The 22,736-nt window shown below is 44.3% G+C and overlaps 1 long non-coding RNA gene across 1 annotated transcript; it reads right to left on the minus strand.

Annotated features, from left to right (window-relative positions):
* Positions 1-12,153: 12,153 nt before the first annotated feature.
* On the minus strand, positions 12,154-16,990 carry LOC115458684. Its single transcript, XR_003940135.1, has 3 exons — positions 16,948-16,990; positions 15,506-15,801; positions 12,154-12,478 (listed from the first exon to the last, which is right to left on the minus strand). It is a non-coding gene; the product is annotated as an uncharacterized LOC115458684 (long non-coding RNA).
* Positions 16,991-22,736: the final 5,746 nt, after the last annotated feature.

Genomic DNA, 22,736 nt, shown 5'->3' on the forward strand with positions numbered 1-22,736 from the left:
CGCAGTGGGCACAGTATTCCAACCCACATTCATACTCTATAACTGAAAGGTTGGATACAGAAATAAAATTTTGCCTCTTTTTAAAAGCTGCATTTTACGGTGGGTAAGCATGAGAAGGTTTGTGGCCTCCACGGCTCCCCTACAGCCACTCCCTAACCTCCCTTTTTAGTAGAGGCAACTCGCAGACATTGTAGGATTAACTATTTTTTCCCCACCCTCCTCCTATTTGACCCCTACTTTTCCAGACCTGGTTGAAAAAACGGTTGCTCCTACAATTTCTGGGGGGAAATTAGCCTATTTATTGAAAGCTAATTTTACTGGACTACATCCGACGAGGTTTAACGCAAACTAGACTCTAAATCCAGCCCTATACAATGTCTGCGAGAATGCCTCTGCCCAATTCGGACATACTTATACAATTCAGCCTCATTCAGATCCACCGGTACCTCTGGGTTCAATTTCCTCACAAGAGAAAAGACCTGCCAGAAATGTTGCCAAGAACCGGACAGCACAATGCCGTGGGAGAATAAGGTAGATCTCACCGATTAACACTTACCAACATAAATCCTGCTCGCTTAAGAAGAACACCCCATTATGCTCCTAAGTCCAGCCACACAGAAACTGCGACAACCTCATGGAGGGGGCAACCGCTCCAACTCCAGAAAATATTAAGCAATCTTTTCTAAATCTTTCAGAAGATAATCAAGCACCAGTTATCTCTAAAAACTTCTTTTTTCATGGCGCCGCATCACTTACCTTTCCATCATGTCGGAAAGCGAACCACAAGTCCGTCTCCATCAGTAAGCCTAACGTATTTTGGCTTCAAGAGCTAATGCAGAATTACTCTCACACGGGCACAACCAGGATAAGGAGACGCGATTCCATGCCCTCGCAACGTCACATTACTTACCGGCTCAAGCACACTGGAGAATACGGTGCACTTGCCTTACGAGTCGTCCCGTCGGTGAATTAGATGGTCAACCAGCAAGCTTCTCATCTCCCATGACTACACGTTTAAATGAAGGGAAAAACACACAATGAAATCAAAACCTATCTAACAACACTTGCCTGAAGTATGGAGGAAATACAATAAAACCGAAACCACTTAAGCAAAACTCTAACCCCATCCCGTCACGGCGGTGCATCCGGTTCCAGGCAGCATAAAACATTACTTAAAGGCATGGCTTATACCAAAATCCTTTTGCTGGATTTGTAAGTTTTCTATCAATAAGAATTACATTCATATTCTTCAGGCCAAAATGTATACTCTGTAACAGAGAGGTAGGATACAGAAAGCGCCTTAAAGACATGGCATAGGCCCAGTATTTCTGCTGGAATTCCAACTCTACTATTAAAATGAATTCCAGGCCCAGTGCGCTCACAGTCTACCGGACAAAATGTATACTCTGTAACAGACAGGTAGGATACAGAAAGCGTCTTCAAGACATGGCTTAGGCCCAGTATTTCTGCTGGAATTCCAACTCTACTATTAAAATGAATTCCAGTCCCAGTGGGCTCACAGTCTACCGGACAAAATGTATACTCTGTAACAGACAGGTAGGATACAGAAAGCGTCTTAAAGACATGGCTTAAGCCCAAAATATCTGCTGGAATTTTAACTCTTCTCTTAAAATGAATTCCAGTCGCAGTGGGCTCACAGTATTCCAACCACAATTCATACTCTATAACTGAAAGGTTGGATACAGAAATAAAATTTTGCCTCTTTTTAAAAGCTGCATTTTACGGTGGGTAAGCATGAGAAGGTTTGTGGCCGCCACGGCTCCCCTACAGCCACTCCCTAACCTCCTTTTTAGTAGAGGCAACTCGCAGACATTGTAGATTAAACTATATTTTACCCACCCTCCTCCTATTTGACCCCTAACTTTTCCAGACCTGGTTGAAAACGGTTGCTCTACAATTTCTGGGGAAATTAGCCTATTTATTGAAAGCTAATTTTACTGGAACTACATCCGACGAGGTTTAACGTCAAACTAGACTCTAAATCCAGCCCTATACAATGTCTGCGAGAATGCCTCTGCCCAATTCGGACATTACTTATACAATTCAGCCTCATTCAGATCCACCGTACCTCTGGGTTCAATTTCCTCACAAGAGAAAAGACCTGCCAGAAATGTTGCCAAGAACCGGACAGCACAATGCCGTGGGAGAATAAGGTAGATCTCACCGATTAACACTTACCAAACATAAATCCTGCTCGCTTAAGAAGAACACCCCATTATGCTCCTAAGTCCAGCCACACAGAAACTGCGACAACCTCATGGAGGGGGCAACCGCTCCAACTCCAGAAAATATTAAGCAATCTTTTCTAAATCTTTCAGAAGATAATCAAGCACCAGTTATCTCTTAAAAACTTCTTTTCATGGCGCCGCATCAGTTACCTTTCCATCATGTCGGAAAGCGAACCACAAGTCCGTCTCCATCAGTAAGCCTAACGTATTTTGGCTTCAAGAGCTAATGCAGAATTACTCTCACACGGGCACAACCAGGATAAGGAGACGCGATTCCATGCCCTCGCAACGTCACATTACTTACCGGCTCAAGCACACTGGAGAATACGGTGCACTTGCCTTACGAGTCGTCCCGTCGGTGAATTAGATGGTCAACCAGCAAGCTTCTCATCTCCCATGACTACACGTTTAAATGAAGGGAAAAACACACAATGAAATCAAAACCTATCTAACAACACTTGCCTGAAGTATGGAGGAAATACAATAAAACCGAAAACCACTTAAGCAAAACTCTAACCCCATCCCGTCACGGCAGTGCATCCGGTTCCAGGCAGCATAAAACATTACTTAAAGGCATGGCTTATACCAAAATCCTTTTGCTGGATTTGTAAGTTTTCTATCAATAAGAATTACATTCATATTCTTCAGGCCAAAATGTATACTCTGTAACAGAGAGGTAGGATACAGAAAGCGTCTTAAAGACATGGCATAGGCCCAGTATTTCTGCTGGAATTCCAACTCTACTATTAAAATGAATTCCAGGCCCAGTGCGCTCACAGTCTACCGGACAAAATGTATACTCTGTAACAGACAGGTAGGATACAGAAAGCGTCTTCAAGACATGGCTTAGGCCCAGTATTTCTGCTGGAATTCCAACTCTACTATTAAAATGAATTCCAGTCCCAGTGGGCTCACAGTCTACCGGACAAAATGTATACTCTGTAACAGACAGGTAGGATACAGAAAGCGTCTTAAAGACATGGCTTAGGCCCAGTATTTCTGCTGGAATTCCAACTCTACTATTAAAATAAATTCCAGTCCCAGTGGGCTCACAGTCTACCGGACAAAATGTATACTCTGTAACCGACAGGTAGGATACAGAAAGCGTCTTAAAGACATGGCTTAAGCCCAAAATATCTGCTGGAATTTTACCTCTTCTCTTAAAATGAATTCCAGTCGCAGTGGGCTCACAGTATTCCAACCACAATTCATACTCTATAACTGAAAGGTTGGATACAGAAATAAAATTTTGACTCTTTTTAAAAGCTGCATTTTACGGTGGGTAAGCATGAGAAGGTTTGTGGCCTCCACGGCTCCCCTACAGCCACTCCCTAACCTCCTTTTTAGTAGAGGCAACTCGCAGACATTGTAGATTAAACTATTTTTTACCCACCCTCCTCCTATTTGACCCCTAACTTTTCCAGACCTGGTTGAAAACGGTTGCTCTACAATTTCTGGGGAAATTAGCCTATTTATTGAAAGCTAATTTTACTGGAACTACATCCGACGAGGTTTAACGTCAAACTAGACTCTAAATCCAGCCCTATACAATGTCTGCGAGAATGCCTCTGCCCAATTCGGACATTACTTATACAATTCAGCCTCATTCAGATCCACCGTACCTCTGGGTTCAATTTCCTCACAAGAGAAAAGACCTGCCAGAAATGTTGCCAAGAACCGGACAGCACAATGCCGTGGGAGAATAAGGTAGATCTCACCGATTAACACTTACCAAACATAAATCCTGCTCGCTTAAGAAGAACACCCCATTATGCTCCTAAGTCCAGCCACACAGAAACTGCGACAACCTCATGGAGGGGGCAACCGCTCCAACTCCAGAAAATATTAAGCAATCTTTTCTAAATCTTTCAGAAGATAATCAAGCACCAGTTATCTCTTAAAAACTTCTTTTTCATGGCGCCGCATCACTTACCTTTCCATCATGTCGGAAAGCGAACCACAAGTCCGTCTCCATCAGTAAGCCTAACGTATTTTGGCTTCAAGAGCTAATGCAGAATTACTCTCCCACGGGCACAACCAGGATAAGGAGACCCTATTCCGTGCCCTCGCAACGTCACATTACTTACCGGCTCAAGCATACTGGAGAACACGGTGCACTTGCCTTACGAGTCGTCCCGTCGGTGAATTAGATGGTCAACCAGCAAGCTTCTCATCTCCCATGACTACACGTTTAAAGTAGGGAAAAACACACAATGAAATCAAAACCTATTTAACAACACTTGCCTGAAGTATGGAGGAAATACAATAAAACCGAAAACCACTTAAGCAAAACTCTAACCCCATCCCGTCACGGCAGTGCATCCGGTTCCAGGCAGCATAAAACATTACTTAAAAGCATGGCTTATACCAAAATCCTTTTGCTGGATTTGTAAGTTTTCTATCAATAAGAATTACATTCATATTCTTCAGGCCAAAATGCATACTCTGTAACAGAGAGGTAGGATACAGAAAGCGTCTTAAAGACATGGCATAGGCCCAGTATTTCTGCTGGAATTCCAACTCTACTATTAAAATGAATTCCAGGCCCAGTGCGCTCACAGTCTACCGGACAAAATGTATACTCTGTAACAGACAGGTAGGATACAGAAAGCGTGTTCAAGACATGGCTTAGGCCCAGTATTTCTGCTGGAATTCCAACTCTACTATTAAAATGAATTCCAGTCCCAGTGGGCTCACAGTCTACCGGACAAAATGTATACTCTGTAACAGACAGGTAGGATACAGAAAGCGTCTTAAAGACATGGCTTAAGCCCAAAATATCTGCTGGAATTTTAACTCTTCTCTTAAAATGAATTCCAGTCGCAGTGGGCTCACAGTATTCCAACCACAATTCATACTCTATAACTGAAAGGTTGGATACAGAAATAAAATTTTGCCTCTTTTTAAAAGCTGCATTTTACGGTGGGTAAGCATGAGAAGGTTTGTGGCCTCCACGGCTCCCCTACAGCCACTCCCTAACCTCCTTTTTAGTAGAGGCAACTCGCAGACATTGTAGATTAAACTATTTTTTTACCCACCCTCCTCCTATTTGACCCCTAACTTTTCCAGACCTGGTTGAAAACGGTTGCTCTACAATTTCTGGGGAAATTAGCCTATTTATTGAAAGCTAATTTTACTGGAACTACATCCGATGAGGTTTAACGTCAAACTAGACTCTAAATCCAGCCCTATACAATGTCTGCGAGAATGCCTCTGCCCAATTCGGACATTACTTATACAATTCAGCCTCATTCAGATCCACCGTACCTCTGGGTTCAATTTCCTCACAAGAGAAAAGACCTGCCAGAAATGTTGCCAAGAACCGGACAGCACAATGCCGTGGGAGAATAAGGTAGATCTCACCGATTAACACTTACCAAACATAAATCCTGCTCGCTTAAGAAGAACACCCCATTATGCTCCTAAGTCCAGCCACACAGAAACTGCGACAACCTCATGGAGGGGGCAACCGCTCCAACTCCAGAAAATATTAAGCAATCTTTTCTAAATCTTTCAGAAGATAATCAAGCACCAGTTATCTCTTAAAAACTTCTTTTTCATGGCGCCGCATCACTTACCTTTCCATCATGTCGGAAAGCGAACCACAAGTCCGTCTCCATCAGTAAGCCTAACGTAATTTGGCTTCAAGAGCTAATGCAGAATTACTCTCACACGGGCACAACCAGGATAAGGAGACGCGATTCCATGCCCTCGCAACGTCACATTACTTACCGGCTCAAGCACACTGGAGAATACGGTGCACTTGCCTTACGAGTCGTCCCGTCGGTGAATTAGATGGTCAACCAGCAAGCTTCTCATCTCCCATGACTACACGTTTAAATGAAGGGAAAAACACACAATGAAATCAAAACCTATCTAACAACACTTGCCTGAAGTATGGAGGAAATACAATAAAACCGAAAACCACTTAAGCAAAACTCTAACCCCATCCCGTCACGGCGGTGCATCCGGTTCCAGGCAGCATAAAACATTACTTAAAGGCATGGCTTATACCAAAATCCTTTTGCTGGATTTGTAAGTTTTCTATCAATAAGAATTACATTCATATTCTTCAGGCCAAAATGTATACTCTGTAACAGAGAGGTAGGATACAGAAAGCGTCTTAAAGACATGGCATAGGCCCAGTATTTCTGCTGGAATTCCAACTCTACTATTAAAATGAATTCCAGGCCCAGTGCGCTCACAGTCTACCGGACAAAATGTATACTCTGTAACAGACAGGTAGGATACAGAAAGCGTCTTCAAGACATGGCTTAGGCCCAGTATTTCTGCTGGAATTCCAACTCTACTATTAAAATGAATTCCAGGCCCAGTGCGCTCACAGTCTACCGGACAAAATGTATACTCTGTAACAGAGAGGTAGGATACAGAAAGCGTCTTCAAGACATGGCATAGGCCCAGTATTTCTGCTGGAATTCCAACTCTACTATTAAAATGAATTCCAGGCCCAGTGCGCTCACAGTCTACCGGACAAAATGTATACTCTGTAACAGACAGGTAGGATACAGAAAGCGTCTTCAAGACATGGCTTAGGCCCAGTATTTCTGCTGGAATTCCAACTCTACTATTAAAATGAATTCCAGTCCCTGTGGGCTCACAGTCTACCGGACAAAATGTATACTCTGTAACAGAGAGGTAGGATACAGAAAGCGTCTTAGACATGGCATAGGCCCAGTATTTCTGCTGGAATTCCTACTCTACTATTAAAATAAATTCCAGTCCCAGTGGGCTCACAGTCTACCGGACAAAATGTATACTCTGTAACCGACAGGTAGGATACAGAAAGCGTCTTAAAGACATGGCTTAAGCCCAAAATATCTGCTGGAATTTTAACTCTTCTCTTAAAATGAATTCCAGTCGCAGTGGGCTCACAGTATTCCAACCACAATTCATACTCTATAACTGAAAGGTTGGATACAGAAATAAAATTTTGCCTCTTTTTAAAAGCTGCATTTTACGGTGGGTAAGCATGAGAAGGTTTGTGGCCTCCACGGCTCCCCTACAGCCACTCCCTAACCTCCTTTTTAGTAGAGGCAACTCGCAGACATTGTAGATTAAAGTATTTTTTACCCACCCTCCTCCTATTTGACCCCTAACTTTTCCAGACCTGGTTGAAAACGGTTGCTCTACAATTTCTGGGGAAATTAGCCTATTTATTGAAAGCTAATTTTACTGGAACTACATCCGACGAGGTTTAACGTCAAACTAGACTCTAAATCCAGCCCTATACAATGTCTGCGAGAATGCCTCTGCCCAATTCGGACATTACTTATACAATTCAGCCTCATTCAGATCCACCGTACCTCTGGGTTCAATTTCCTCACAAGAGAAAAGACCTGCCAGAAATGTTGCCAAGAACCGGACAGCACAATGCCGTGGGAGAATAAGGTAGATCTCACCGATTAACACTTACCAAACATAAATCCTGCTCGCTTAAGAAGAACACCCCATTATGCTCCTAAGTCCAGCCACACAGAAACTGCGACAACCTCATGGAGGGGGCAACCGCTCCAACTCCAGAAAATATTAAGCAATCTTTTCTAAATCTTTCAGAAGATAATCAAGCACCAGTTATCTCTTAAAAACTTCTTTTTCATGGCGCCGCATCACTTACCTTTCCATCATGTCGGAAAGCGAACCACAAGTCCGTCTCCATCAGTAAGCCTAACGTATTTGGCTTCAAGAGCTAATGCAGAATTACTCTCCCACGGGCACAACCAGGATAAGGAGACGCGATTCCATGCCCTCGCAACGTCACATTACTTACCGGCTCAAGCACACTGGAGAATACGGTGCACTTGCCTTACGAGTCATCCCGTCGGTGAATTAGATGGTCAACCAGCAAGCTTCTCATCTCCCATGACTACACGTTTAAATGAAGGGAAAAACACACAATGAAATCAAAACCTATCTAACAACACTTGCCTGAAGTATGGAGGAAATACAATAAAACCGAAAACCACTTAAGCAAAACTCTAACCCCATCCCGTCACGGCAGTGCATCCGGTTCCAGGCAGCATAAAACATTACTTAAAGGCATGGCTTATACCAAAATCCTTTTGCTGGATTTGTAAGTTTTCTATCAATAAGAATTACATTCATATTCTTCAGGCCAAAATGTATACTCTGTAACGGAGAGGTAGGATACAGAAAGCGTCTTAAAGACATGGCTTAGGCCCAATATTTCTGCTGGAATTCCAACTCTTCTATTAAAATGAATTCCAGTCCCAGTGGGCTCACAGTCTACGGGACAAAATTCATAGTCTGTAACAGACAGGTAGGATACAGAAAGCGTCTTAAAGACATGGCTTAGGCCCTATATTTCTGCTGGAATTCTAACTCTTCTATTAAAATGAATTCCAGTCGCAGTGGGCTCACAGTATTCCAACCACAATTCATACTCTATAACTGAGAGGTTGGATACAGAAATAAAATTACGCCTCTTTTTAAAAGCTGCATTTTACGGTGAGTAAGCATGAGGAGTTTGTGGCCTCCACGCTCCCCTACAGCCACTCCCTAACCTCCTTTTTAGTAGAGGCAACTCGCAGACATTGTAGATTAAACTATTTTTTACCCACCCTCCTTCTATTTGACCCCTAACTTTTCCAGACCTGGTTGAAAACGGTTGCTCTACAATTTCTGGGAAATTAGCCTATTTATTGAAAGCTAATTTTACTGGAACTACATCCGACGAGGTTTAACGTCAAACTAGACTCTATATCCAGCCCTATACAATGTCTGCGAGAATGCCTCTGCCCAATTCGGACATTACTTATACAATTTAGCCTCATTCAGATCCACCGTACCTTTGGGATCAATTTCCTCAGAAGAGAAAAGACCTGCCAGAAATGTTGCCAAGAACCGGAGAGCACAATGCCGTGGGAGAAGGTAGACCTCTCCGATTAACACTCACCAAACATAAATCCTGCTCGCTTAGGAAGAACACCCCATTATACTCCTAAGTCTAGCCACACAGGAATTGCGACAACCTCATGGAGGGGGCAACTGCTCCAACAGCAGAAAATATTAAGCAATCTTTTCTAAATATATCAGAAGCTAATCCAGCACCAGTTATCTCTTAAGAAACACTTTTATTTGGTACTGAGACAGTTACCTTCCCATTATGTGAGAAAGCATATCACAAGCCCGTCTCCATCAGTAAGCCTACTGTATTTTGGCCTCAAGGGCTAATGCAAAATGTTTACCAAATACTGCCTCACAAGTCCTAACAGCGTGTAATTGATAAGGGGTTGTTGCCATGGGTGTGTCAGTGGCTTTCCATAAAGCTACACATGTTACAGAATACAGGGGACCTAACTTGGGTGCCAGCATTTACACAAACTTTCCATAGGGTTAACTTTAACACCCTAAGTAAGGTCCAGTAATTTTTTTTCCCAGTGCTGAATTTTTAAGTGCCATTCATAGAATTCCTCATTGTCTGCATTTGTGGTTGCTATTTTTAAAAATCACTCCCTGAACAATATCCACAGTGCTCAGCATTAAGTGTTGCTACACTACATTAAAAGGCAACATCCTTGATTCCTTACACCTTATAACAAGCAAAGCAGCAGAGCAGAGTGAGGTATTCACAGATCACAGAGAGGAGAGGGATGGTGTAGGGAAAGCGGCTCTTATCAGAAGGTGGGATCCTCCCGGGCAGAAGGAGATGACTATAATCTTCTTCTGATAGCAGGTGGTTCTAGAATACAATTATCTTACACCAGATTCATCAGATCTGAAAACGTCAGACTCAGAAGAACAGGAAGCTTTGCAACTCGCAACCTGCAACGGAAGAGAGGACCTTGGCTGGCGGGGGGAGTTGGGGTCCCCCACCAGCAAAGGTAAGCGACGGCAGCAGGGGAGGGTTGGCGGTGGGAGGGGGGTGGAGAGAGTCGTTGGTGGTGGTGGGGGGGTTGGTGGCACCGGGGGGGGGGGTCTCAAATGTGCCCCCCTCCCTCTGGCTCTGGCCCCCCCTACTGCCGGAGTCCAGATACGCCACTGCTTGATCCTACACAGGGATGAAGAGCTATAACAGTCTGATAAATGAGTGATCCCAGCTAGATGAAAGGCTATGTAAGAGACAGTCTAAGATAGCAGCTTGGTCCTACACAATGGGATGAAAAGCTGTGACAGTCTCAGATAACTCCTCTGTAAGTGCAGCTCTTATGTGGCTTAACCTATTAGTTTAGGTTAACATGGACTACATCATAATGAGATGCAAAACATGCATGCATAAGCCAAGCACCTCATTATTAACTAAGCCCAATAACAGAGCTTGTGCTGAATTTCCTAAGCTGCTTTATTCCAGGTGAAATAAGGTCTGTTTAAACTAAAGCTGGTGCCATTCTTCCATCACAGGAGTAATAGGCCATCAACACATGACCAGATGCTCCTGGGCACCACCTTAACATGCCCCCCCCCCCCCACAACACCTTACATTATTTCCATAATTGCCCACTGCTCATGTTTGATGTATTCTTACTGTACACCACCTTGAGTTAATTCCTTCAAAAAGGCGGTAAATAAATCCTAATAAAATAATAATAACATGGTTAATCCCCACCCCTACTTCCCACAGCTGTAATCTGTTTAGCTTTTGCACCCCCCCCCCCCCCAACCCCAATCATTTTGGAAATTTCGCTCCATACAGCTCACCTCCGTGAACCCAGTAGACTTGTGGTAAAGTAGAATGCCTGTTTCTCAATTGCTACAGACTGTTTGAAACATTTGGTTTTTAAGATGTATCAATGTTACTATTTAAAGTTTTTATGGTATCAGTTCACAGCACGTTTATACAATTGTATGTTACTATTTTGTTGTACAACTGACAAAGCAGACTATGACTCTAAAAAGATGTAAATATATTACATGCACCACATTAAAAACTATAAACGAAATAACTTTTATAAAGAGCAGTGGCCAAAAGTAATTACAACTGATTTATGATAAAATTATTAACAAAATATTCACAATTCAATTGCCACGTCTACCACGCCACACTAGTGGCTACCTTGCGCTAATGCTGATACAGGCCATTCACTTTGAACGGACTGTGTCAGTAACCACTAGCGCAGCTTAGCAAACGGGGGGAGGGGGGCTTAGTTTCTGAAGCAAAAAGAACTCTCTTCCCAAAGACTGCTTCATAACAACCCATTGACTTCTACCTCTTAGTATCATCCATTATCCTTCCCTTTAATGTTTTTAGTCACATGCATTACACCAATGGTCTCTAATTGTTCTCATACCTCACATTAATATTTTCGGCTTTTGTGTCACCTAGAATGTAAACCGTACTGAACCCTGGAAAGGGGATATTAGCGGTATACAAGAATTGATTTGATTCAAACCATTCAGGCCTATGGATCTGAACTAATCATCATCAGAATTCCATGCTGTTATTATAACCAAACAATTTAAAACCGGAATTCCATGAAAAGTAGCAAAATTATAAACAGAATGCACATCTAAAAATATATATTTTCAGACAGAAAGAGGCCCTGAAAAACAGAAATAAACCAATTATCAGTTGTTTTAAAATTTTATACCTAAAAAAGAAAATTCAAAAATCAAAAACTGTAAGAGTGCAAAAATTCAAAAGAAACTAAACTCAAACCAACACTCAGTCACTATATCTTAGACTGAGCACTTAGATCAAAATGTATAAATCTATTATTATATCTAAAAAATAGCCTCAAAAGCCCAGGGTACCTTTAAAATTAGGACACCACTGTTTTGGCTAGCATCACAGGCTCCTCCTCCTTCCGAAAAAAAACAACAGAGTAAAAACTTACAAACTCAATTTCAAAATGGAAGAAAAAAATCTGTAGTTAAAAAAACAGAACAAGGGGTGATAACTTTTAACAATTTATTAATTTAAGTGCTCAAATCTAAACTCTAATGCTCAGGACTTGAAAAACTTAAGTCCATAAAACAGGATTACAACTTCAGCCCATCAGGGAACCCCGTTCTCAACTCAATCTCTAAGAGAAAAAAATCAGCTGTTTAATGTATCCATAATTTCTCTGATCCACCAATAGATATGTAGTCATCGTATCTCAAATTATTCGCTTTTCTCTTTCATAATACTAACCAGCTTAATGTCTCTTAAATCTATATTCAACTTAGCTTTCGACGACTAAGTAGATCACGATGACTCCATTATTTCCACTAGTGTTTCTGGCCGTAGGTGCTCCTTATGTATGACGGTCCTGAAGAAATCAAAGACACTTTGAGGCTCATTTTCAAAGCACTTAGCCTCCCAAAGTGCTTTGAAAATATGCCTCTTTATCATCTAGCACTAAAAATCTTCAAATGCTGTGTCTTTGCAGAATCAGGCTTTTAATGTCTCTCAATTTCTCTATACCTAAAAAAGAAAAATGTGGGTTGCTCAGTAGTTCAAAGGTATACCATGCAGTTAGGGCTGGCTTTTGGGATGTGCCACCTGCGTAGCCACAAAAGGCATGAGGCTCCCTCTCCCCTAGTTCTCAGTCCACTGCATTAACCATTAGGCTACTCCTCCACTCGAAAACCAAAACTTATTCTTCTACCTTTAAAACTGAACAAGAGAAGGGAATGTCTCCCGCTTTAGTGAACATAAATTAACAGTGTGTTCCTCATTCAGGATGGATTTTTTTTTTGTTACATTTGTACCCCGCACTTTCCCACTCATGGCAGGCTCAATGCGGCTTACATAGTGTATACAGGTACTTATTTGTACCTGGGGCAATGGAGGATTGGATACCTACAATACTGTAAAACTACCTTCCACAGAACAGTGACATAACCAGAAGACAACTTTTGGGTGGGCCAACAGGTTGGACGTGTGGGCACTAGGGTTGTCAACTTTTTGAAAGAGAAAAATCCGCCACCTGATGTACCCATGCCCTATCCAGAATTGTCTCTTTTTTTCATATATTTCATCCACCCCCTCATGTCAAGTATTGATGTATGGGGACAGCATATGGACACAAAGAGGCATCTTCCCTTTGTGTTTCAGCCCCTCTGCTCCCACCCAATGCCCATCATTTCCCCTCTGTTTCTATAGACCACCTTTGGGCCGATGATAAGAAGCAAATGCAGGCGCTAGAGGCTATTAGCGCCACACTAGCTCCTCCATTTTCTACCACCCCATGATCATGTGAAACAATGCGCTTGTGCGCTCTGACCGCAACTAGCATGCAAATGCATGTTAAACAAGGGCTCTTAGCACAACTAGCATGCAAATGCATGGTAAACATATTCCTCCCCTTCGATCAGTGAGCAGCACGCCAAACATTGGTGAGCTGTCCAAGGAAAACCCTACACCAGCCCACAGCTGGTATTAGGATTTGCAGACCATTAGGGAGGAATGGTGAGCCCTGTCCAGAATGCATTTGCATGCTAGCAGGCCCCCAATTCCCACCCCCCCCCATACACACCACAAGCCAGCAACATGGAGGCTGGAGATCCACCCAACCTCCAGTCCCCCCCCCCAACACAAGTTCACAGGGGGGGGGGAGCTGGAGATCCCGTACCCCCCTTGCACCCCCCCTCAAAAAAGCCCTGGTGGCCCATTGGGCTGCGAATCAAGCCCATCCAACCTGGTGGTCTAGCGGCACTCTTCCCTGCCACCCCCATACTTTTGTTGAAGTAGTGCTGCCTTGAAAATGGCCGCACCCAGCCCTGCCCAATGCATTCTGTGATGCGCTGGGTGGGGCTTCACACCATGTAAGGGAGAAATGCCCTTATATAGTGTGAAGCCTCACCCAGTGCATCCCAGGATGCACTAGGCAGGGCACCGCCATTTTCAAGGCAGCACTAGAAGAGGGAGTGTACTACCTCCCTCCTCCAACAAAAGTATGGGGGGAGGGCAGAGAAGAGAGCTGCTAGACTACCAGGCTGCGAGGCTTGATTCACAGCCCACTGGGCCACCAGCGCTTTTTGGGGGGGGGGGATGCAAGAGGGGATTGGCGGGCTGGAGATCCACCAGATCTCAAGCCCCCCCCCCCCCCCATGGACTTGTGTCAAGGGGGACAGCCCCATGTCACGGGCTTAGGGTGGAGGTACTAGGCCATCAGGGCCTTGTTGTTTGTGGTAGGGTGGTCCCACGGACAGCCCGGACCTGTCAAACAAGTGTGGGAGGATTATGCCTCAGTGCATGCTCAGGCACAATCCTTCCACACTTTACCCTATGATCACAGATAATAGTGCTATTATCGCTGATCATAGGGGCAGTAAAGCCCTGCACTGTTCTAGCGCTATTTTTACAGTGTGTTTGGAACAGAATGGGGCTTTAGATCATCTGGGCACTTGGTCCCAGCTTCTCTGCTCTCTCCCTCTCCCAAACCAATATGTCCCTCTCCTCTCTGACCCCACCCCATCCACCTTCTCTCCCTCTCTTCCCTTTTCCTTCCAGGATCTGATTCTTTCTCCCATTGTGGGTTCAACATTTCACCTCCTCTTCCTTCATCTCCTTGGGCTGGCACCTCTCTCCCTTCCCTCCAGCCCACAGGTCCAGCACCTCTCTCCTTTTTCTCAAACCTCACTCACTGCAGGTCCAGGACTTCACTCCTCTCCAATCTCCAGCCCCTCTGTAGGTTCAGCTCCTCTCCCCCTTCCATCTGATCACCAGCTCCCCTTGCAGGTCCAGCACTTCTCTCCCTTCCCTCTGATCTCAAGCCCCCTTGCAAGTCCAGCATCTCTCTCCTCTCCCTCCGGTCCCCCTACAGGTCCAGCTTCTCTCACCCTTCCAACTTCCAGCCCCCCTCAGGTCCAGCACCTCCCTTCCCTCCAGCCTCAAACCCTCCCTTGCAGGTCTAGCACCTCTGGATCTGGTATCTATGCTCTCCCATTCTCTGAGCCCCAACCACATTGCTTTCAACATCTTACTATTGCACTGCCTGGCAGCAATTCATACAGGCCTGCTCCGGGGACTTCTTTATGCCGTGTCCCGTCCACTTCATAGCAGAGGGAAGACCTGGGAGCACGTCTGTATGAATTGCTGCCGGGCACTGCAGTAATGTAATGCTGAAAGTGCTGTGACCAGGCCGGGACAGGGTTGAGGCAGGCAAAGGCACCTCTGGACTGGCGGGTGGGGAGAGAGAAAGAGGAAACGAGCCAGTGAGAAAAAAAGTACAGAGTCCTATGGAGGGAGATGGGACCCCAGGCAGCTCATTTGGGGCAAGGGGCAATGTCTCCCATCCCCCCCCCCCCAACTGCATCCATGGAAACCTCTTTCTGGATAGGTCCTGTATTACCTTGTTAGACATTGCTGCAAACTGCACTTCAACTGATTGAACACAGCGCCTGTGCAACAGGTCAGTATCTCATGCAGTGACTTTCCACATGCATAAACTTCCACTTCACCAGATGAATTTGCCTTCCCCTCCTTCCACCAGCTTTCCAGGAGTTTGAGGGTTGCTGTTTGCTACTGCTGGACTGTAGTATTCTGCAATCTGCACAATTAATTGAAAGGCTGTGTAGCTACACCTTAATCAGCAGCAGAGGGTGAGACAAAGACTGGGTGGGCCTGGGCCCACCTGCAGCTACGCTCCTACCACAGAAAGAAACATACAAAAAATAATCCCTAACTTGCCTTTATTTTTTTAATTTCCTTAAGAAAACATTTCAGTACATTACAAAACAGTTATTGTGCTATTGGCACAGAAAACATCAGCCTAAAAGATTCTACTCACTAAAAAAACAACTTGTAGAATTCCATAAAGAACCAGTTACAACTTTCACACACAGCCCACACTCAGTTATCTAGCTATATACCTCAACAATTATTCATGTCATAAATATTTCTGATCCAGCTTTTACCTATTTTAAGCTCTTAGGTCTTGACTGCCTTGAAGCAAATTTGCTTTAATATATATAAAACTCAGGGTTATTTCTATTTTAACTCATCAGCCTAACCAGTTGCTCAATTATATTTTTATATCAGAAACAGCCTATTTTCTGTCCTAAGTAATCAAACAGCCATTTATTATTTTAAAAAAATCACACATCTCACACCACCTTCTTTCTCTCTCCATTTCATATTTTAATGCAATAAATCCAGAACAGCATCACCTTTTTTTCTGACAAATCCTTTCAATTAAACACTCTCCTTCTCACACTTTTATTCATACACATACTTCAATTAACTTTCCTGTTTTTCTGCCAAGTTCTCAGTTCACACAGCGCTCGATAAAACGCAGCTTCTAGTTGCCTAAAGGTAACAAACTAGGATGGCCCGTTTCACTCCCCCCCCCCCCCAAACATTTCTCCTTCTCTCCCCAATCCCCCGCCACAGATATATAAAATACATTTCATACCTCCCCCCCCCCCCCAAGGCCCAGCAACCCCCTTCCCCATATACCTCAGAAGCAGCCGCACTCATTCATGCGCAACGCAGCAGAGGGAAGCTGAATCGCTGAGGCCGCCTCTGAGGAACATGGGGAAGGGAAGGGGGATCAGACAAGGGGGCAGATACCAGCGGAGAAGAAGAAGAAAGGAAAAAGTGGTGCAGTCCCAAATTTTTTTCCCCCCCAGAGCCTGTGTCCAGAGAGTAGGTACAACTCAGCGAGTAGGCAAAAAAGCCGAGACTGTTCAATTGTAAGAGCCAATTCCTCCACCACTACCGGAAAAACAAACCTTCCCGTTCCCGCTAAGATAAAAATCAGCAGAAAGAAAAACACCGCGCGCAATCTCTTACCAGCCTCACCCGCTTGCCTTTGCACCTGTCGGTACCACGCCCTCTGACGTAAGACGTCCCTTCGGAGGGGGCGAGACCGACAGACGCAGAGTGCGCGCGCGGGGGTTGGATCACTGGGCCCCGCGCTGTGATTTTTCTCTGCTTCTGACGTCAGGACTGCGGCTGCACAGAAAAGGCGGTGAGGGTCCGGATGGGAGGAGGGTGAGTGCTGACTGGGGATGGTAAAAAGGAAAATAGGATACTGCTGGACATCGAAGTGGAAGGAGAGAAGCTTGACCGTAGCAGAAAAATTAATGGGAGATCAATGGAGAAGATGAAGTGTGGGGAGGGGGAGAAAGATAAAAGATATACGGCTTCGGGTAAAACTTGGATCCTGTGGACCCCACGGATCCAAACTACATCAACAGGAAGCCCTGCTGCAAAGATGATAGAAGAATTGGCAACGGGAGCCAGTATGATTACAGGAATAAAGTCACCAGACAACAACAAAGCTAGAAAATGTTTCTTTATTTTCTATTTAGTCACTGCAATTGGTTTCTGCTATATTTTTGTTTAAATCTATTTCTTGATAAATGCATAGGTGCCTGGTATAGGAGGCTTGGGGAGGCTCTCCTCCCTCCCCCCTTCCCTCCGGATCCGGTCACCAACCTGACTCGTCGAATTCTTCGAGGCAGGCAGTCTCGCCTGCCCGCCCCACTGCCAGCACTGACTGCCCTGAAGAATTCGAAGAGTCAGGATCTGGAGGGAGGGAGGAGAATTAGCGGAACAACTCGGGAGGGGGTGGCAGGGGAGAGAAGGGAGTCGCTGGGCATGGGTGGATGGAGGGGAGAGAACCAAGGGTCACGCTGGGTATGGGTGCATGCAGGGCAGGGGATAGGAGGGTCACTGCTGGACATGGGTGGATGGAGGGCAGGGGAAGGAGGGTCACCGGACATGGGTGCATGCAGGGCAGGGGGAGAGGAGGGCAGGGGAAGGAGGGTCACTGAGCATGGGTAGATGGAGGGCAGGGGAGAGGAGGGTCGCTGGGCATGGGTGCATGCAGGGCAGGGGAGAGGAGGGTCACTGGACATGGGTGCATGCAGGGCAGGGGGAGAGGAGGGCAGGGGAAGGAGGGTCACTGAGCATGGGTGGATGGAGGGCAGGGGAGAGGAGGGTCGCTGGGCATGGGTGCATGCAGGGCAGGGGGAGAGGAGGGGAGAGAAGAAATGCTGGACATGGATGGAGGGGAGGGAAAAGTGAGGAAGGAGATGAGATAAGGGAAAAGGAAGAGAGTAGAAAAACTACACATGGATGAAGAAAATAGGCAGAAGCTGAGGACCAGAAATGAAGAAGAAAGGAGGAAAGGAAAGAAATAAATGGAAAGGAAGCCCTGGAAACGGAGTTAAGAGGACAGATAGCAGCAGAATCGGATACTGGACCAGCATGATCAGAAACACAGTTACCAGACAACAAAGGTAGAAAAAAATCATTTTATTTTCATTATAGTGTTTGGAATATGTTCACTTTGAGAATCAGGTGCTCAACATTAAAAGTTTATAGTTATTTACTTATGTATGGCATTTTATCCCACATTAAACATGAATTAGGATGTTTTGTGGCTCTACATGAGAATTGTGATATATTATGATCCCTTGTTTCATATTGTTGACAGTCTGTATTTTCCGTATGGGTGGTATATTGGTGTATTAGGTTCTGCCCAGTGTAATATTTATGGTACAGTAAGGTTCTGAGTGTGTTTTTGCACAAAGTTGTGCATAGTGTTTTGCAGTTGAGTGATTGTGGTTAGTATGTGCTTTGAGCAACCACTTTATTCTTTGACATATGATACATAGCTAATATCTAAATTTAATAAAAGGTATTAATTGTGACTTTTATTTTTATTTATTTTTTTCTGTTTGTTATCAGACATTTATGGATTTAAGCTCCACCCCTGGCCCCACCCCTAACCCCGCCCCCTTTAGCCTCCCCAAACAGTTGGGCCACCGACCGCCTATGGATAAATGGTACACAGATGACAACAATATAAGCCCGGTGAAAAGTTGATGATAGAGAAACAGCACAACCAAGTCATACGAACTTAATTACTGCCATACTGGGACAGACCAAAGGTCCATCAAACCCAACACCTTGTTTCTAACAGTAGCCAATCCAGGTTGCAAGTACCTGGTAAAATCCCCAAACAGTACAATACATTTTATGTTACGTATGCTAGAAATAAGCAGTGGACTTTCCCCAAGTCCATTTTAATAATGGCTTATGAATTTTTCTTTTAGGAAGCTATCCAAACCTTTTTTAAACCCCGCTAAGATAACTGCTTTTACTACATTCTCTGGCAATAAATTTCAGAGTTTAATGACACATTGAGTGAAGACATATTTCCTCTGATTAGTTTTAAATTTACTACTCTGTAGCTTTATTGCGTGACTCCTAATACTAGTATTTTTGGAAAGAGTAACTAAGTGATTCATGTCTACCCGTTCCATTCCACTCATTATTTTATAGACCTCTATTGAGATATAATAGAGGTCTATAAAATAGGTATATCCTCCTCCCTGAAATTTGGTGATGAATTATTGTATAGAACAGTGTAGAAAAATTAACACAAAATACAGCCTTTATTAGTGCTGTTTCCACCAGCTACAATCATGCTGAAGCTGTTTTAGTGATAGTTTGAGTATCACTAAAACACTAAACCTGCAAATAGGTGGGAAAATGTGGGATACAAGTGCAATAAATAAATAAATAAATTTCATGACTAGTAAAACAGGCCCGTTTCTGACACAAATGAAACGGGCGCTAGCAAGGTTTTCCTCAGAGTGTGTATGTTTGACAGAGAGAGAGAAAGTGTGTGTGAGAGAGAGTGTATGTGAGAACAGAGAGAGAGAGTGTGTGTGTGTGGCTTCGAGTTCCATGACCCCCCCCCTCTCCTCCCCTCCGAGTTCCAGGCCCCCCCTTTTGTCCAAGGTGCAGGCCCCCTCCCTCCCTCTCCTCTCCTCCGAGTTCTTGCCCCCCTTCCCTCCAACTTCCATGCCCCCTCCCTCTTCTCCATAGCATGTTCCATGCCCCCTTTCCTCGGAGTGTATGTGTTTGAGAGAGTGTGTGGGTGAGAGATGGAGTGTGTATGTGAGAGAGAATGAATGAGAGAGAGAGAGAGACAGAGTGTGTTTGTGAGTCTGTATGTGAGAGAGAGTGTATGTGAGAGACAGAGAGTGAGTGTGAGTGAGTGAGTGTGTGTGTGAGAGAGAGAGAGAGAGAGAAAGTGAAGCCTTCAAGCATTCATGTGCTCTGTATGGCTCTATCTCCTCAATTGACGACACGTAGTTCCGGAACGTTGCAGGAATGCTTCAAGGCTTGAATACTTCACTTTCTCGGCATCAGAATGTTGGAGGTGCATTTTAATATATAGGATATATCTACATACAAGACGCTTTCAAATAAAAAGCTGTAAAATAAATAAAAATAAACAAAATATATACTTTTGTCCTCCACATTTTATGTTTCAATATATTTATTGATGACATTGATATACATCTCCAATTCTATATATGTACATACAGAAAGATATACATTAACTGGCTACTGTTTGATTATTTCTGCCATCCATTTTCTCATTATACCCCCTCCTTTTCTCCCCTCCCCCCCTCCAACCTCCCCCTTCCCCCCCTCCAACCTCCCCCCTCCCCTCCCCTTTCCCACTAGTATCTATGTATTAGGTTTCCCCCAGTTTACACCAACATTGTTAACAATCAAACGAAACCAAATAACCAGAGGCCACGGACTTTTCATATACTGCCTCGCGAGGAACCTTGTTTCTTATAGCCCCTCGCTGCTAGTCCCAGCCTCTATGGCTTTTTAACTAATAATAGAACCGTTCATAACATTCCCTAGATTTCAATATAGCCAGCTTGCAGCATTAGTATGCTGTTGGACCTTTTGAGTCCTGGCGAGCCGATAGAAGCTCCCGCTGACTCCAGTGTTCAACCTTTTAAAGCATTATAAGAGCTTTATTAGCATTCCACCGCATATCAGTTTTGTCATAATAGTAATTTCATAGTTTTGACACCCTAAATTAGTTTTGACTCCTTAAATTAGTTTTGATTCCTAGTTTTGACTCCCTAAATTAGTTTTGATTCCTAGTTTTGACTCCCTAAATTAGGTTTGACTCCCTATATTAGTTTTGATTCTCAGTTTTGACTCCCTAAATTAGTTTTGTCTCCCTAAATTAGTTTTGACTCCCATTTTGACTCCCTAAATTAGTTTTGACTCCTTAAATTACCGTATTTTTCGGACTATAAGACGCACCGGACCATAAGACGCACCTAGGTTTTAGAGGAGGGAAATAGGAAAAAATTTTTTTCCTTTTTCCCTCCTGTAAAACCTAGGTGCTCCGGTGCGTCTTGTCCAAATTCCAGCCCCCCCTCCCTCCCCCTGAGTTCCAGGCTCCCTCCCTGTTCCAGGCCCCCTCCATTCCAGGCCCCCTCCCTCCCTGAGATTCCAGGCCCCCTCCCTCCCTCCAAATTCCAGCCCCCCTCCCTCCCCCTGAGTTCCAGGCTCCCTCCCTGTTCCAGGCCCCCTTCATTCCAGGCCCCCCTCCCTCCCTGAGATTCCAGGCCCACTCCCTCCCTCCAAATTCCAGGCCCCCCTCCCTCCCTGAGATTCCAGGCCCCCTCCCTCCCTCCAAATTCCAGCCCCCCCTCCCTCCCCCTGAGTTCCAGGCTCCATCCCTCTGAATTTTAAGTCTTACCTCGTCGGGGCAGCGCGAGTGAAAAGCATGCAGCACTTCCCTTCTCTCTTGCTCAGCTCTGGTCCCGCCCACATTTCCAGAGCAGAGCAAGAGAGGGGGCAGGGCTGCACGCTTTTCACTCGCGCTGCCCCGACGAGGTAAGACTTAAAATTCAGAGGGAGGGAGGGACTAGGCTGGCGGTCGGTGAGATGTTGGGGGTGCCTGAGCACCCACGGAGTCGGCGGGACACCCCCTCCTTCCAGCCCAGGGCCCGCAGCATCGCCCACTCTGCCGCCGCCGGCTTCCTGCAGCAGCGATCCTGCTCCTGCCTTCCGCGAACCGGTACCTTCGGACTATAAGACGCACCCCCCATTTTCCTCCCAAATTTTGGGGGAAAAAAGTGCGTCTTATAGTCCGAAAAATACGGTAGTTTGACTTCTTAATTAGTTTTGACTCCCTAAATTAGTTTTGAAACTCATTTTGACTCCCTAAATTAGTTTTGACTCCCTAAATTAGTTTTTTCTACTAGTTTTGACTCCCTAACTTTATTTTGACTCCCTTAATTAGTTTTGACTCCCTAAATTAGTTTTGAAACTCATTTTGACTCCCTAAATTAGTTTTGACTCCCAAAATTAGTTTTGAAACTCATTTTGACACCCTAAATTAGTTTTGACTCCTTAAATTAGTTTTGATTCCTAGTTTTGACTCCCTAAATTAGTTTTGACTCTCTAAATTAGTTTTGAAACCCATTTTGACTCCCTAAATTAGTTTTCACTCCCTAAATTAGTTTTGAAACTCATTTTGACTCCAAAAATTAGTTTTTTACTCCCAAAATTAGTTTTTACTCCCAAAATTAGTTTTGAAACTCATTTTGACTCCAAAAATTAGTTTTTTACTCCCAAAATTAGTTTTGAAATTCATTTTGACTCCAAAAATTAGTTTTTTACTCCCAAAATTAGTTTTTACTCCCAAAATTAGTTTTGAAACTAATTTTGACTCCAAAAATTAGTTTTTTACTCCCAAAATTAGTTTTGAAATTAATTTTGACTCCAAAAATTAGTTTTTT

The sequence above is a fragment of the Microcaecilia unicolor genome, unplaced genomic scaffold (genome assembly GCF_901765095.1).
Source record: "Microcaecilia unicolor unplaced genomic scaffold, aMicUni1.1, whole genome shotgun sequence".
NCBI classification, from domain to species: domain Eukaryota; kingdom Metazoa; phylum Chordata; class Amphibia; order Gymnophiona; family Siphonopidae; genus Microcaecilia; species Microcaecilia unicolor.